Source organism: Bombus vancouverensis, chromosome 18 (genome assembly GCF_051014615.1).
Source record: "Bombus vancouverensis nearcticus chromosome 18, iyBomVanc1_principal, whole genome shotgun sequence".
In the NCBI taxonomy this organism is placed as follows: domain Eukaryota; kingdom Metazoa; phylum Arthropoda; class Insecta; order Hymenoptera; family Apidae; genus Bombus; species Bombus vancouverensis.
This window is the reverse complement of record NC_134928.1, coordinates 4,961,411-4,980,594: the sequence shown is the minus strand read 5'-3', so window position 1 is coordinate 4,980,594 and position 19,184 is coordinate 4,961,411. Positions and strand designations below refer to the sequence as shown.

Sequence of the window (19,184 nt, the reverse complement as noted above, 5' to 3'; positions counted from 1 at the left end):
AGCACGACCGGGCAGGATTGTACTGGCGAAGAGCAGTGCTAATTGAGTCGTTGAAGAGTAGAGTCGTTAGAGGTTTCTAGTCGTCGAAGAGTAGAGTCGTGAGAATTGATAGAGTTGTTAGAGAGAGAGAGTGTGTGTGTTAGATTCGTTGTGACGAGAGTGATCAAATAACTGTAAAGTTATTTGATATAGATACGAGTATTGCATTTAGTTCCGTTAAATAAATATCGTTCTCTGTCCAATTTATATCTGTATATTCAGTTTAATATTAATAAATTGTAAGTAATGGAAAAAAAATTTCTATCCTTATTTTCCGATATTACAATAGTTTATAGTATGTTTGATTCTAGCTGAATTTATGTTTAAATTTAGAGGATAATGTCTTTTTAGCCTGCGGATCTGATCCATCGTGTCAAGTAATTGAGTAACTAATGGGTTGTGGTGGTTGTTAACTCTTATGTTATACCTGTTACTGAATTTGGATATTTCTTCTTTAACTGTGAGTATCTTAAGGTCGCGATGTATCGTTTCGTTGGTAACGTACCAAGACGCATCTATCAAGGATCTTAGAGTTTTCGACTGTTTTTTGACACCGAAACACTCTGCGTTGTCGTCTCGATGACCTGCGGAATGTTCGCTAGACCACCATGTTGGTTTTTTTATCGCTTGTAGAGGATGGTTGGTCGCGTGGTAGTTTAAATGACGAGATTGCTCGATGTTGAAGCCGTCAAATATATTTGAAAATAATTATAAATACAGAGTCGACCGTAGATTGCTCGATACGGGTCGTTAAAAGAATGTGTTGATCGCTAATAAAATCGCTCGAGACTGAGACTGAAAAACTGGTCACCTTACGATCGTGCTCGTTTATTTATACTGGTCGAGGGGGTACCGGAAACTTTCCATTCGCCTTCGTTTGACGGTTACACGTAGCTGCGACATTGTTTTGTCCGGAGTTGGTTTGTTATTACATTATGACTATCCTAACGATGTCGGTACTCCGAGGCAAAACAACAACGTGGCTCGAATTGTCCTCTTGCTCATGTGCCGCTACACGCTAATTTATGGCTAGGTGACAATTGAGTGAGCTTAAAGGCCCTGCGTATATATGCGAGGCGTGAGAAATGTCTATTATAAATTATAACTCATAACTCAATAATTAAAAATGAATATCGTCAACGTATTACGTTTGGGTTTGGGTGCTACTCGGCTGTGAGAAATGTCTATTATAAATTATAAATTATAACTCAATAATTAAAAATGAATATCGTCAATGTATTACGTTTGGGTTTGGGTCCTACTAGGCTGCCCCGAGGCAGCCCAAACATTTGCGTAAAATGACAATAATTATTTTTCTCGTAAAATAATATCGATTATTCATTCGTCAACTATTTTTATGATTAACGTGTCATTATTTCAAGCAAGTAACGTCGACCGCCTTATGGCGCGGCAACAGGATGGGGAAGACTAACCCAACCCCAAACCCAATACATTGACGATACTCACTTTTAATTGAGTTATAATAGACATTTCTTGCTACCTCGCATATGGTGTTATGCACGCGCATTATCGACCACTGGAGTAGACAAGGCTCGGCTGTAACTGTAAGAAATTTTAAGGGATGATTCTTGAAACGAAAATCAAGAATAAAAAAAGATGTGTCTTCGGCTTCGTTTTTTTGTTATTAAGAATTAAAAATCGGCCGAAATATTCCTGTGTGCGAGCAAATCTTCTTACATGAATGGAAGTAGGTCAGCTCAAGCAGCGTAGTACACAGCGATTCTCAAATCAAATGATACATGGGCAGTGTCACGTCGGAGACGCAAGAAATCACGAAACCGATAGATCACCGGTGATCTTGTCACGTAAACTTGACGGTTGGATGATAAAATAAAATAGCCGAGTCGCAACACAGCTATCAATTTTGCTTTTGTTAACACGCAATGGAATATACACCGAATTAACATATATAAATCATAATTCACTCCAACAACTTTATGTAGAAACTAGTTACACTGATACTTTAAAGTACGCGCCCCGTCTAAGGGTAGAAACTCGGTAAAAAGGTGTTGACTATTCTAAAGATAGAGACTGAGTAGTTTAGTGACGATGTTGTGGCGGAGGAAAGCTAGGGATGGGTGTGTCTAAGGCCACGAGATGAGCTGATTCGTTAAGGACAATTTTGGTTAGGAAAGCGAGGGCGATAGACATTGCTTTTGATTGGAGCGCAAGAATCCTGGTGGACTAGAAAGGCTCTTAGCCGCCCTTGAGAGAAAGTTGCTAACTGAAAATACCGAATGTGAGAAAACAAACTTTGCCGTATCTTCTCATAGTAAACAAAAATGTAAAGAACACTGGAAATAGAAGATGCTTGTTTTTGGTCTGAAGAACCTTAACTATGAAAATGCCAAGGATGCGTAGACATCTGAATGCCATCTTGCCCTCGGTGTGTGGCCTGATCACTGTTGTGGATTGAGATTTTTTTTTTTATTTATTAAAATTTACAATCAATTCTCGCATTGAGAATTTTCAGTCATTTTTTCTGGTGTGGCGCAGTGACATGGCTAAATATTTATAATAAGTTAATACTTATTATAGATAACTATAATTTATAAGAAAGTATTATAAATAAGTAAATATTAATTAATTTAGATAACTAATTGAATCTAGCGTTTAGGTCTAGCGGGTTGTGTCTCTTGAGCCTGCGGATCTGGTCCGTCGTATCAAGTAGTCCAGTGATTAGGGGATTTCGGTGTTTGTTGACTCTTTTGCTATATCTGTCGCTATATTTTGCTATTTCCTCTTTGACAGTGGGTATCTTGAGGTCGCGGTGTATTGTTTCATTGGTTACATACCAAGGTGCGTCAATTAGGGATCTTAGCGTTTTCGATTGAAAGCGTTGGAGTATTTCAATGTTGGAGTTACTTGCTGTTCCCCATAGTTGGATTCCGTAGGTCCAGACAGGTTTTATTACGGTCTTGTAGAGGGTAATTTTATTCTGTAGGTTTAATTTGGAGCGTCGGCCCGTGAGCCAATAGGATTTGTGGATTGAGATTTGGTTGATGTTACAATCTGCTCGCGTCGCAGTTCGAACGTTTCACGAATAAGGTGAAGAAGTTGAACTTTCTATATGATAATAGAATTTATTATCGAATAGGGTGACAGTTCAAAGTGTTACAAGAGACTGGGTCAAAATGTTTTAACAGACTGGGGCAAACGCTTATTTTGGAGGGTTTTTATACTGAGGTTTTAGTCCCTCTGGAGGGGTTGTCGTCTGGTGTATCTCAGAGGTGCCTATTCCGTTACTATTTAGTTATTATTTCGATGGCTGTGATATACAGGATGTCTAGCCTATCCTATTACTGTTTCTGAGCGGGTGTTCTTCTTGAGCGTGACAGCAGCAATATATCTCGTAAAAGTAGTAGAGAAAAGGATTATGGCATTCGAAGAGGAAAACTGCCCTATACGATGTTTTGTAAGAAAAATCGTAGATTAAATATTAAACCTACTTATTCATTAAACCCATAACGGAATATCAACAACTACTGCATAGAATTTCCGAAGGGGGCTAATATTTCCTCTAATTTTTTGCCTCCATAAATAATTAATAAATACAAGCATATAGTAACAATATTTATACAAAGTTCAATTTATACGCATTGCGATTGTCCACAAAAAATCGTAACAAAAATATCACATAATAAAATTAAAATCCTTAACGGTCACATGCATAATATTTAAAAAGTATATGTGTAAAATAGCATCTAATGTGAGAACATTGTATAAATAGCACCTAGAAAAAGATCGAAACATGCTTTGGCTTTTGGCACCATCGTCATAGCGACAACCGTTAGGGTGTGCTTTCGGTAAGGCAACTGTAGAAAGAATATAAAGCATATAAAAAAATTTGTTAATTTTATTGCTTATTCTGTAGTATGTTGGGGCCTGTAAGTTGTTACGTTTTATTTAGTTGCCGCGTTCGGTAGCTTATTATTAACTGACGTTTAATGCAACTGGCAATAAGTTTCGCTTTCGGCTAACCTGCCATGTGCGGGAATACTGGCACGGGAGAGGATTAAAGTAGTTCGAAAGTAAATTAACGATATATAATGATTTATTCAAATCTTACTCGATTTCGCTATTGACAATTGTTGAGGTTATTAGATGTATGAACAGAGGAACGCGTGGATAAATTGTAAACTAGCAAATATACTTTAATACAGAAGTGTAAGTACAAGTAGGAATATAATTTGAGCTGGTCCAGATCCGCACGATAGCAGTATTACCCTATAAATGAAAGCCCCGAAGCTGTGACGTAGCTTTTTTTTTTTATTTGGTAGACTATTTACAATCAATTCTCGTTGAGAATTTTAAGTAACTTCATTTGGCGTGGTACAATAGCTTGGTTTATAATAATTTATATTATGTTGATTCTAGTTGAATCTAATGCTTCAATCTAAAGGGTATTTTCTTTTTAGTCTGCGGATCTGGTCCGTCGTGTCAAGTAGTTGGGTGACTAATGGGTTGTGGTGGTTGTTGACTTTTGTGTTATATCTGCTTCTGAACTTGTATATTTCTTCTTTGACTGTGGGTATCTTGAGGTCGCGGTGGATTGTTTCGTCGGTGATATGCCAATCTTAGTGTTTTTGATTGAAATCGTTGAAGGATTTCTATGTTGGAGTTACTCGATGTTCCCCATAGTTGAATCCCATAGGTCCAGACGGGTTTTAGTATGGCTTTATATAGCATTATTTTGCTGTGAGTGCTTAAGTTGGAGCGACGGCCAGTGAGCCAGTAAAATTTTTTTAGTTTTGATTTCAGTTGTTTGGATTTATCTAAGATGTGCTGTTTCCATGTCATTCTTCTGTCCAGGATGTATTTTTGTTTGGAATTGGAATATTATTTATGGTCACCTGTGGGCAGGATTGTTTTCGCAGCGTGAAGGTTATATGACTGGATTTATTTTCATTTATTTAGAAGCCCTATTTGTGGAACCACTTTTCCATAGAGTGAAGACCTCGCTGGAAAGTGTGGGATGCCATTATTGGGTCTGAGTGGGATGCTAGTAGTGCTGTGTTGTCAGCAAATGTCGCTGTTGTTATCTCTGCTAAGGTTGGTAAATCGGCAGTGTAGATGGAGAGTAGGATGGCAGTAGGGGTCCAAGTACACTGCCTTGGGGTATGCCGGCTTCTATTGGAAATGTAGCGGTTGTGGCGTCTAAGTATTTGACCATGAATTTTCTATTTGTTAGGTAGGATTTTAGGATGGAGTAATATGTGTAAGATTTTCTTCAGTTTGAAGAAAAGTCCTTCGTGCCACACTTTGTCGAATGCCTGTTGAATGTCTAGGAATACCGCAGAGCGGTATTTTTTCTTTTCTAGGTTTTGGCTTATATTGTGTGTTAAACGATGAATTTGAAAACCGAATTGATGATCTAGCAGTGTTGTTAAATCCTCTATGAGTGGAAGGAGTCGATTCGTGAACATTTTTTCGAATAGTTTTGACAAAGTGGGTAGAAGGCGAATTGGGCGGTAGGAGCTAGTTTCTTGTATTGGTTTTCCGGGTTTAGGGATGAGAGTTATCATTGATATTTTCCAGGGCTTCGAATAATATTCAAGACGAAGGATTGGATTGAAAATTGATGTGATGAGTGAAATCCCTTTTATGGGAAGTTCCTTGATTGTTTTATTACCTATTTGGTCATGCCCCGATGCTTTCCTGGGATTTAGGCGACGGATTAATTCTGTAATCTCTAGAGAAGTGAAAGGTTTAATAGGAGGGGACATTTGGAAGAGAGAGTGCAGGTATTCCGTTATTTCCGGGGAAATATTGGAGGAATGAGGTTTAAATACGTTGGAAAGATGTTTAGCGAACAGGTTGGCTTTTTCTTTAGGGCTACGTGCCCATCCGCCTCGCGGGCAGCGAATTGGAGGGGTCACGTAGTTGGCGATCGAAGAGTTGTGATGATAAAAAACAACCAAAAGAAAAGAAAGGCGCTAGTATTGCAAAGAGAGAAGCCAAACATAGAGGCAGACCGAGGAGATCGGATAAAGTTGAAGTTAAAAAAGATGAAGATACAAGAAAGATCTTACAAAATGAAAAGAGTGGATTAGAAGAATAAGGAAAAGTAGAAGAAAATACAAAAGAAGAAACTGCAGAGACAGAAGTCAGGCAAAAGTCAGGTTGATACCGAAAGAGCTATTGACATTAATGATACTGTTCAAAATATTAAATTTACCGAAGGTAGAAGCCACACTGAAAATGATATGGAAGATGTAATAGAAGATTCACAAGAATTATCTAATAAAAGTAAATTATCAAAAATAAAAATTGCACTTAACATATCTGAAGATACAAAAACTATTTTACAGAATGAAAAGAAATTATTAAAAGGAGGAAAAGAAGTATGAGAAAAGAAGAAAATGTACAGATTGAAATCACAAACCCTCATCGGTCAACATCTTTCAGATCGGTCGCGTAAACTGTGCTTATAAACTTGTGTTATTTAATAAAGTTCTATAGAAAAGAAACATAAAGTTGAGTTACGGCTCAACCTTCTTGTCTTTAAAACCTAAGCCGTAATTTTATTTGACAAATCCACCGACAGTCTGTCAACTGTCTATGGTCTGTCCTCGTCCCAGTCTATTGTCTACACGCTGTCGATAGCTTCAGTGCTTGAGAAAACTAAAAAGACTAGATGTAGAGTTTTCTTAGAAGTGGTGACCACTTAAACAACAATTGACTGACACAGTGACGAATATAAAATTCTTCGGTTGACAAGTCGCTACATTTATTTATATCTGTCGGAGATGAAAAAACATCGGGGTCTCTCTTTTGGAAATTTTCGGGAACATCCCCAACGTTTGTTCAAACTGCCGACTTTGTTTACAGTTTTAAACTGTCTTAATATCGTTAAAAAAACATAATAAGTAAGTTTTGGCAAGATATAGATTTTAGGCTTTAACTATCTTTCACTTCAAATACTATAAACACGCTTTCAAATAAACCTTTTAAATTACCTTGATTCACATGATCTTTTTTTCCTGGTGAAGATCATCGGCGATTAATACCAATTTTACTGATAACTCGTTGATATGGAAACTCGCAGAAAAACATGTCCTGAACAACTTCGATTTCGAATTCGAAACAATGGGTCTTTTTAAATTAACGTGTGAGTCTATAGAATCATCAGAACTTTGGCACTTGGAAAACTTCATATCGTAAAAAATGGAATATATCAAGTCACTTACAATACAAGTATAACTAACTTAACTATACACAATTATTATAATTAAAAATCGAAGGAGAAAAACAGATAAATAAATTCTTGTTGATTTTGTGATTTTAATGTCACTTTACGATTAAACGATATGAAACATCTGCAAAAAGGCGAAATATAGATTATTAATATGCACATTATACGATATGTTAGTAATTAATAAGCTTTGCTATTGTAACATATAGAGTTCATACCTATCGATTTTACTAAAAGAGTGAATAATTTTGAAAATCTCGAGTGATTCTTGAATTCGCTGATAAACGACTGTAATTATAATATACATTAATTGTCCATTAATTTGTCACTAATTTGCATATTTTAATAAAATTGCTGTTACTACAAATCAGTCAAATTATCCCGGTACTTATGAGCGGCAGTATATATTTTCGCTTCGATTCACGATTGTGGGACCCTTTCCTGCGAATCGGCGTGTCGTCACGCGACGATGGGCAGATGAGCAACGTGTACCACGGTTCACTTATAGCCTGCGTGCATGCACGTTCTCAAACACTGCCAAACCTAACCCACACCTGTTGACCGGTCACACGGACGATCAACCATGCGAGATGCACCTGCCATTACATTTATAAGTTTTGTTTGTGTTTCCACGACGATGCCGCACCCTCCTTCACTTAGAAGACGCCCTAGAAGGTGAGACCCTCTTCCTTCTTTTCGAATCGCTGTACAATCCATCTCTCTGTCAGTGTTCGAATGCGCTTTGACCAGCGTGCTTTCTCAGTTCTGACGAAACGTCTGGAAACCGATTGAAGAATCGTTTGAATCGCTACTTTCTGCATCTGAAACGAAAGTTCGGCCATCGAGTGTGGGTACTGCGAAGGTGGGAAAGTTAGAGACCAGACCGTGTCGTTTGCTTCAGTTTTTGAATACGGTGGTGTACAGGATTGGTGAGCAAGTGGTTGTAGGGGCACACGTGTTCGCGATGCTCTATACTGTGGGAAACTGTGACTGTGGCTTTTGACCGATCGTCACGTGTGAACTCGACGAACTTCCAACGAAACTGAGCGATTTCGAAAGGTAGACATAGAAGGGTGACTCGTAGTTGAAATTCAGCGGTTACCTAATCACTTTCTCGTGATAATGATGATAATAGAAAGCTGTGGTCGGATCCCAGTGATCTTGAAAAAAATAAAATTCTGTCGACATTAAGGGCATCAATCAGATTGTGCGTGCGTATATAACTCGACTCGTGAGTATTAGATTAGATTTGGGTTATTCTTTACTTTCTCACAACATATAGATTCCCATCGACTGCATTTGTATATTAATGACTCATGAGTATGCTAAAAATGTATTCAATTATTCTTTTTGCTACTCGTACCTTATAACAGAGTGATTAAGGGGGTGTCCTGAATTGGAATGTTCTAAAACAGCGTCTTTTTGTGATTTTTTTTAGAAGGGAAAGAAAGAAATAAAGTTATTGAATTTTGAGGCATGCCTTTATATATATTTAACGAATACAAAAAAATTTTTTTTAAAGTAAATAATGAATCCAATCCAATTTTAATTAAAATTAGTGTACTCACAGATTATAGTTTCTTATATTTAATTGCAATACTAGCATTGACTATTTTATGCTTTCTTGGGGCATACGAAAATTAGGTTGACGAAATAAAATAAATAAATGAAATAAAAAACATAAAATATAATAAAAAGAAATAAAGTAATATATGATAATATAAATAGAATAAAACAAAATAATTAACGAATCAATTTACAAATAGAAAGTTTTTACAAGCTCGTAAGTAACATTATGTCTAATTACATTTTAAACTGTTTACGGTATTATCGCTACTCGTATAACATTTTTAATTTCATCATTCAAAGAAATATGTTTACTGAAGTTGATGCAGAATGTCGGTAGGCGCCACTTTCTAACCACCAGTATGTATCCAAGTTTTGCCTATGATTATATTTCACAAGTTTGGAATTTGATAATTAATGGTGTAAATTTTGTGAGTTGCATATCAAATTTTTTTATCTATTTCGTTTTTGATTACACGATGTCAATGGATCAAACATCTAGATTCGCGTCTAATATATCGTTCGAAATCCAATGCTCAAAAGGATGTAAAGATCATTTGTCACAAAGAAAGTTTGATAAAGATTATTCGCCAGTGAGAAAAAATTATTAGCACCTGCGTTTTTCGGAAGCGGTCCTTCCAAAAAGATCTGCCAAGTGCCGCCGAAAGGCGACAGTGCCTTACCATTTATATATGTGTTCTACCCTTATTTAATGGAGTGTTAAACGTCTCTCCTCTCATACTACAAAAAAAATTTTTTTTTTTTACGTGGAGGAAATCTTCATAGACACCTTACCACCCTTGCACAGGTGGGCAGAAGGTGATAGTGCCAGATTCTTACCGGCTAAAACCTCCACGGACGGGGCGACAGTAGACCAGTGTTGTGCGAGTTGATCGTCGGGCCCCTTAACACGAAGCCCGTTCAACCAAGTACTCCCAGAAAGTACATCCACAGCACATGCAAGGGTGGGGCTTGGCCGCTTGCGTGCTTGTATATAGTAAGAGGAATTTTAAAACCCTTTTTAAAGGTATACAGTATGCCGAGAATTCGAACTCGCGACGCGTCGTCTTCAGTTCTGGGCTTTAACGAGCGTAGCTGGCATTCACGCCGAGGTTCTAGCTGATTGGAAAGTATTTGATTCTTAATGTGGCAATGTATATCATAGGAAGTATTCTAATTAGCCTCTCGAAACAGATGTACTTTTTTCATAGCCCTATCAAAATACAAGGGGCAAAGGTAAATAATTCCCTTAATTAAAGCTATTATTATTAAATCGATTATAAAGCTCTTAATATATTTTTGCTGCTATTATATTTCTTGTAGTAAGAGTAGTGTTGAGAGGCAAGGAGAGGATCCTAAGTGCCCTAAAAGTTCGTCAAAAAGTTTATTTAAATAATTGTTATAGCACCTTAAAGTTTATTTTTTCTTTTTACAAAACACATTTTTTCTGTAAACCCGCCAAAATTTGTAATTTCACACTATTTTCTGCCTTTTTTTTTTTAGTTCATCGAGGAGAAAAATATATAATAATTTAATACTTTTTTGGTTTTTTTGTTTTGACCAAGAATTACGAGGTGGATCTTTCACGCCGAATGAAAACTGCAGCTCATGGAATAGGCTTAGAAATCTGTTGTAATCTTTTCTTTTACTTAAAAAAATTTTTTTTGTATTCGTTAGATATATATATAATCATACCTTAAAATTCAATAACTTCATTTCTTTCTTTCTCTTCTAAAAAAAATCACAAATAGACGCTGTTCTCGAACATTCTTATTCAGGACACCCCCTTAAAAAAACATGCCGCTTAAATCCGTGAAAGTATTTCCGACAAGTAACGAGGTATTTTATTTTTTTCAAAGTCATTGCGGGGCGACCGGCCACTTTTACTATTTTTTCTGTTATATGTGCATCTCGACAAAGTGATTAAAAATTCAGATTTATGACGAAGTAGCTTTTCGAAAAGTTTGTCAAAAATTGTCGATTCTGTACGAATGGAGATTTAAAAATATAATTCTTTCAAATGTTCATGAAAAGCTTCACTTACAGATACACTAAAGTTCGTGCAATTAACAGCATAAAGAAACTAAATTCTTTGTAAAAATATTATAGCTCCTATATATTCGGGCATTTTGGGCAGTCTGTTATTAGAAAACAATAGAATGTAATAAATGTTAACTATTAGATTCGTATAAAACCATTGAATTAAAGTATGCACTTACCTGTCATAGATTTACAAATAGTATTTTGCAATGAAATATACAATTCTTCGATGTACATGTTGATTTTAAATATCATCGCTTGAATTAACGTCGCTGATCTTTTTTATTTATTTCAAAAAAGCTTTTTCATCTTAGTATAAAATTATACAAAATAGTTTTGATATAATACTATCAAGATTGGCATATACGAATGTCAATTTTATTATTCTATGTTAGTTTTTAATGTTTATAACTAAACTCTTGTTTTTTAAAAAGGAAAATATAGAAACAAGAATAATTAATAGCTTTTTAGTTTAATTTGAAAATCGGGGATCAATAATTATTACGAATAAACCGTTTATGGCTAATATAACGATGTACTGAATAAAATAAGATTAGCTATATTACAATTATAGGATTATTATTATTATTATTATGTATATTAATATAATGACGTTAAATATTAATTTTAAAGCAACAGAATATTCCGCGATAAATAGCTATAATAATTATAAAAGGTAAGATCTATAAAAGTCATTTTATCCGTAATTTTGTGATTAAATTAAATTTCATAAAAAATAGTCCAACGGCCGAATATCTTCGAGCGATAGTGCATTTACAAGAATAGTATGACTTTCGGAATTGCGTCAGTACTTTCTGCAGCGAAAGAGCAAAAAGAAGAAAATTGGAACAATGTTTGATTCTGTATGAATGACGTTTGTTGCATCTGATACTTTCGATAATTAACGTTAATGATAAAACAAGAAATTAATTTATCTCGATCGATATGACTATATCGATCGAATTCTCGCATTGCAATCTACTCGCATAACTTTCGCGCTTCGCTTTACAATTAAACGCATCGCGCGTTGAATTACGTAATTCAGGTCGGAGCTATTGAATTCATCGGTGATTGAAAACGGATATGCTTCTTCGAACACAATGCCAAAACAATTCTAACTTTAACGATCACTCTGTGAAACAGGTGTCAATAGCTTTCCCGTAATCGTCCAAAAAATATGAGTATGATATTTACGAGGGTCAAGTAGACATAAACATATGCTTTTAAGCTAAATATAAAGAAGTTTCTTTGTAAATTTCAGATTAAGGAAAGATTCATATTTCTAGTTATAATTTAAGTATACTGACAATATAGTGACTCACGAAAATATCTCGAATACTTATAGAAAGCTGAATATATTATGTATATTATACAAAACATTTCGGAATTTCATTAGCACTGTAATGATATCCATCTGTCACGGTTTTATTGATACATTAATAATGGTGAATTTAAGCTTTAGCTCCGAAGCTAATAATCATTTTGTAGCATCTAAACTGAAGCAGACAACAATTAAAATTTGACGATACCTTTATTGCAGAGTTTGACATATCGCACATTCGTATAATTCAAATGTAATGCTTACATACCAACGAACAAACTAGATAACGACAACTAACGAAATTGCTGTCAAATCTATAAGGAGCATAATTGTCGACTTAGAAAAACCGAAATTACGAGTTTAGCCAGGCTAAGTCGATGTTTGCTAAACCAATGGAAAATTAATATTTACGTTCAGAGATGCTTTCATTAATCTATCAGAATATCATATTTATCTAAGGATGGTGAATATTATTTTCATGCGTAGTAATTAATTCTAGAAACCCCAATCGAGAATTCTCCAGAACGTTCTGGAATGGGCCCATCGAATGCCTAGTAAGAGCGTCTGGAACATTCGATCGAATCTACGTGTTGATTCAGCAAACATCGTTTTAGTTAGATTAAAACTTTTATCCCACTCTTTGCGTGCTAACAAATGTATTTTACGTAATTCTGATAACCGTTTACTAGCTTTTTTGACAAGCACATTTGGGGCCCCCGAGAATTTTGCTTTTAAAAGTTGTCTTTCTTTTACAACAACGCATCTTTACACAAACCTAATCTGTCGAACGTTGTAATCTTTATCTTGATATAGAAACGTATAAAACGGAAAATATTGTGCATCCATTATTTCCTTATAAAACGAAAGGAACTTTTCGGACGACCTAATGTATATAGATTTTCAGATTACTTTCACATTTCGACAACGTAATCATGACAGTTGTGCTATATGACAATGCTAATCTACATTATTATAAAGAGGGGAGCTCTTCTTCTGTTTGTTCGAGGGCGTTTCAGAAATTATTCTATCGATTCGCATAATTCTTTCGCCGTTGGAAATTACATTTCCTCCAGATGGACATGGGCTATAGCGTAAATAGAATAAAATATATTTTATTACGCTTACTCATGAGAGAACACAGCAGCGACGAGCATTAACGTGACACGAGTCGGATCAACGAAGCTTGGTGTCCACCGCCAGGTTATATCGATTTCTGTGACAAATTTTTTTTTATATTTGGTCGACTATTTACAATCAATTCTCTTTGAGAATTATAAGTCAATTATTTTGGCGTGGTACTGTGACTTGGATTATAAGAGTTTTTAGTATGTTTGATTCTAGTTGAATCTAATCTAACGGGTATTGTCTTTTTAATCTGTCGATTTGGTCCGTCGTGTCAAGTAATTGGGTAACTAATGGGTTTTCGTGGTTGTTAACTCTTGTATTATATCTGTTTCTGAATTTGGATATTTTCTCTGACAAGTGACAGTAAATTTTGAATCGCGCACGTTCGGCAAGACAGCTGGTTGAAGAAGGGGATGGGGCAATATTGTGACTATAAATATCTAAACATAGAGTGCGTGAGCGAGCTGAAAAAGAATAGAGTTGGTTAGAAAGAGAATATACTGCATAGACCTCTTGTATTCTTGTCGAATAACGCATGCACGTTCGTATAGTAAATACATATGGATTAGACAAGGACAGAAGACGCTTCTATGCAACGTTCTCTTCCTATTTCTACAGGGTGGTTGGTAACTGGTGGTACAAGCGGAAAGAGGTTTTTTTTTTTAATTTTTCCATCGAGACAACGATCAGTGCACGCGTACCGAGCGAAAACTCAAAGTCGATTTTCTCGAAAACAAAGCCTCGAACGAAAAATTTTTATTCTATATTTTCGACTTCTTTTTTCGCGTAGAATTACCCCCTTTCCGCTTGTACCACCAGTTACCAACCACCTTGTATATCGCATTCACTTACAGGTACACATATAGGTCATAACCCGCGTGTTTAATTGTAGTATCGTGGACAAGGGGCCCGGGGGTGTCGTGCGGATTGTAAACAAGCGGTTGTTGAGCAAAAGACAAGGGGTTGCTAGGGGACGATAAACGAATTAACAGGAGCATGAGTTGAGAAGCGAGAGAGTGCGGATTGCCTTGTCGAAATAGTGTTGTTAGCGTTGTTGAGAGAGAGTTGAATCTGCGTTGACGAGAGTTGCTAATTAATTATCTAGTTGTTTTAATTATTATACGTTTGTTGCGATTATTTCACGTTAAATGAACATTGTTTTCTGTTTAAATTACATCTGTTCAATTCATTTACTATTGATAAACTAATCATAATTATTTACGATACTACACTATCGGTGTAACTCTATGATCGCGACGCTGAAAGTTGCTTTGCGTTGTACTAAAGACGACCAAGATTTTATTCAAAATTATATCGATTGCTGAATCGTGCGGTCGTTTCCCTAACGACCTCGAATATTTAAGACGAGAGTCACTCTCTAAGATGTTTCGTTTCGTTCGCATCAGAATCGACTCTTATGTTATACATGTCGAGTGGATGAATTTGTAACAGAAAAGTATGAGCACAATGTATAATGTAAGGTTTATGCTGATTCAGATCCCTACTGTCTTAGCGTTACTAGACAATGGAATGATAGGGAGCACATATTTATAGCAAAAGGACATTACCAAAAAAGTTAACCTTATAGCTTTGGCTAGGGGCTACAGGGAGCGTAAATAGAAATCTGTTTACTAGTTCCTTTGTTGCTAGACCTTGCAACCCAAAACATAATGTATACTCAAGGATACAATAATATGCACCGCTCCTTATTTAGAATATTTCTGCGTAATAGCAGTTTCCAGATCATGGATATACATAAATAAAGATGTAGAGATTTTCTTGAAGTAGTTACTTCAACGGTACATAATATCAAAAAATAAATAGAGAAAAATATCAGTTTTCCTACATCGTCTACGTGGACGAAGTCGCGAACGACAGCTAGCAAATACATGAAAGCTCCTTATGCTAAGTGTTCAAATACTTTCGTGAGCCACGGTATATCTAAAAAAGAGCAATATTTGTATAGTGTAATATGTCTTTCCTAAGTCTATTAAAACACTGAAAGAAATGGAACGTGACAATCGCGAGTTATTCGTGAACTTTTGTTCTGTACGCAATATTTGTGAAACGTATATCGTACAGCGGTTAAACACATTTTGAATTGTCTTAAATACAGAGAGTCTCTTTTAATAATATCCTGAATGAAAACGACAGTAAACAAATGCTTAAAAAACACGATGTTAGATAACAGAATTCAATATCTCCGTAGTACCTTCAATCTTACCATACCATAGATACCATAAGATACCATAGATAAATTGTGCTTGCAATCGATGTGACGTTAAACCTATTATAAAATAAATAAAAAAATTAATGAACTAACGCGATAGTGACGAATCGACAACCCCGTTTCGAAGATGAGATTTTTCAATTGTTCGCAATGCTTGACCGGCGTGGAGGAAACAAGTTCCTCGCAAATCTCGTCATTCAAGACAACGGATCCTTTGGTCAGCGACAAACAGCTGTCGAGACGTGTGCTACGTTCGAAATCCAAGAGAAAAGTCGCATGTGCCAGTCCCGGATCACGATTCGTAGCAATGATTCGTTCGTTACGCGCTTCGTGGAAACGAAACAGGAGCTGCAGGCCGGGAACAAGGTTAGAGAGTCATGGAAAATCTAGGAAACGGCAGATGACGAAGAAAAGTGACGAAGGAAATAGATTTGACGTTAATTGTAGGTCGAAACGAGGCAAAGGCGCGACTTTCGCGAGACCCGTGGCCAAAAAAGTCGATTCAAAGTCGGGGATTCTTGCGACAAATGTCGAAGCCGGATTAACTAACGGGAAGGAAAAAGATGGAAAGGGAAATAGCGAACTCAACCGGGAGGAGTTGGAACGCGAATACTATGAACAACTGGAAGCGCTGAAGTTTCTCATCGAGCCGCCAGCTTGCTTCAGAACCGACGAAACCAGGCAGAACTTCGAAAACAAACTAAACACGTTGGATTTCAGGAGGATGAATACCGTTGCCATTCCGACCGGTGAATTTTCCCAACCCTCTGCAATTTTACGTAGCTGGGGTTACAGGCGAATGAACAATTCTGTGCCCCATAGCAACGCTGGAACACTTGGAATAAAAAAATCGAATTTTAAAAAATTCTACTCTGGCGCGATAGACGATACGCGATCGAATATCGAGAGGAGCATGATCCATCTGTTCGATCGAGCGCCTATTTTGAAGAAGAAAAATGTCGAGGCTGTTCGCGGTATCCTCTTCGATACCAATGAAAGTAAAACTGTTCGTTTCAAGGACGAACACGATGACAGAGGACTGCTAGATGAACAAGAATTTCTAAACAGAAATATGAATATAGAGGACGAGCAAGACAACATAAGTTTGAGGAAAACGTCGAAGGAGATGAAACGTTGCATGATACTTGGGGGAACCGATGTTGTTAAAGAAATTGTCGGAGGTGACAGTTCGCTGAACGACAGATGGATGGAGGAAGATGCCTGTTTTGATGGAAACTTCGATACTCCATTTGATGTCGCTGTAACGAACGGTATGGTTTCAATTGATTATTCATGGGAAGGGGTTTATCTTATTTATCATATAGTTATATTATAAGTTCTTTTATTCGTTTTATGTGTATGATATAATATCGTAATCTATAGAACAAGGAACAGAGATTGTGCTATCTGAAAAAATATATCGAGAAAATTACGAACAGAGTTTATTCTTTAGAATTTGAAGAATCATCTGCAATTTATCGAATGGCAAATCAAACATACAATAAATAAAATACACATGTCGGGCGTTCGAAAAGGATTCTATACTTCTCAGTCGGTGAAGATCTATGAAAGAAGTTGCCACTAAATTGATCTGAACTTCGAAATTCGAGATCAAATTTATATTATTGCATCGTTATTCTACTCATCATGAGGATAAAAGGTCTGAGTCGAAACTCAACCGTGCTCTTGAGAAAAAACGTTAAAGTTTCATTAGTTTTCAAACTCACATTATTTGTAATGTACTTGTATTTCGCACGGAAGATTGCATCTATCGTGGCACGTAGATGTCATGGAACTATCATTATACATTCTATATCTTTCTTCTTTTTCCCTCTTTTCCCTACTTTCTTGAATAGCTAGTGTCAACTGTAGTGAATGGGGATTCGACAAATTGGACAGATTTGCACCCGATTAACCGTAATTCAAACATTTGATTCAAACATCAATAAACCGTCTGATTAGCATTATATGAAGTACCACCGTGCATAAAGTACATGTAACGACGTCTGTGTCGTGGTATAACTTGAAGTAGTTTACTTACAAGAGAATCCCGTAACCGATACACACTGATTCTGATGATTTTTGTACATGTTGTAAAACTCAACATTTTGTACAACTTATTTCTATTCAATTCTCCTAGTTTTCAAGATATTCGCGAAAAACTGCCGGCATTCGACATTGGATTCGACCTATAATTGAGCGTCTGTGGCAGCGTGTGCGTTAGCACTGATTCGCCTGTTTTCCGTTTATAAACGATAGTTAGCAAGCTTTAAAGACCGCGTACACAATATGCATATTAATTTTTAATTAATTTTTTAATCCGACCGCCTCTCGGAAGCCAGCAACGCTTGCGTGAAATAATAACAAATTAATTGCAAAAATAATTGATATTATTTTACGAAATAGAATTATTGTCATTTTATGCAAGCGTCGCGGATTAAAAAAACTAACCCAAAACGATTAAACTAACAAAATATATGATATTACCTTTTAAGTGAATTATAATGGACATTCCCTGCGTGCCCGCATATGCACGTTATGCACAGGTCCTTTATGTTCACCCGACCCTCGTTTGTAAACGGAAGATAAGCGACTGGCGACCAATACCGACGCATATTCTGCGACAGACGCACAACGATAAGTAGAATACATTCTAATCGTACAGGCAGTTTTTCACGAATATCTCGGAAATTATGCGAGTTCAACCACAACATGTGTTATAATAATTATAATAGTTTATAGGTTGTATTATTATTTTACGAAGATATGTACGAACATCTTATCGTATACTTTTAATTCAATTCTAATTAAAATTAGTCTAGTCATCTCTATGAAGAGATTATTTTAAAGTACATCACAGATTCTTCGTCACAAAACAAATTACGAATTATGGTTATATTACTTTTTTAAACTGATAGGTTACAATTTTTTTTTTTTAAACAACTGAACAAATTACAAATTACTGCTGTAAGTTTTAAAAGTCTCTAACATTATGCGAGCATATTAATGTACATATGAGCATAGATGACAATGTATAATATATTATCATAAACAAAAATAGTACAGATATTCGTTATAAATATTCATGGACTGTATTACACATTTATGCAAGTAGTTGCCATGAACAAGTACACATGAAAATAGACGCAGTTTTAAAAAGAAATCCTGGTTTGTCCGAAATATGTAAAATTCTCGAACGTATTAGGTGATAAAGCCAAATTATATGTCGGATCACGATTCGAATTTTGGGCGCGCGACGACTCTTCGTGTGGACTAGCCATCGTTTCACAAAGCCGAGATTTTATTTACACGTATATACAGGTCTATCACTAAGCTTAACAAATAATAAGTACAACTAATAATAAGTCTAACAAACACTAAGCCTAATGAATAATACGATCTACGAATAATTAAATTAAATAATACTATTAGCAATGTTTGAGTTCAAACGAATCCACGGTCACCGGGATAACTCCTTACTAAGCGAAACTAACTTAGACGCAAATGCGATCGTCGAAGATGCTCGATGTATCACTCTCCAAGGCAATCGCAAGAATGCCAGCCTCGTGGAGATTTTTCTCCCTGTACGATTGCATTTTGTTTTCTATACCCGTTTGGAAGCATCGAGAAGGTTCCAAACGCCGTTG

At 36.1% G+C, this 19,184-nt stretch overlaps 1 protein-coding gene and 1 non-coding gene across 2 annotated transcripts in view; one reads left to right on the top strand and one right to left on the bottom strand.

The window, feature by feature from the left end:
• CAP (Cbl-associated protein) overlaps positions 1-19,184 on the top strand; it is a 379,584-nt gene that overhangs the window by 164,299 nt on the left and 196,101 nt on the right. The gene's annotated exons all lie outside the window — the stretch shown is intronic.
• Positions 9,462-9,568, bottom strand: LOC117159846 (U6atac minor spliceosomal RNA). The gene has a single exon (XR_004464647.1). It is a non-coding gene; the product is annotated as a U6atac minor spliceosomal RNA (small nuclear RNA).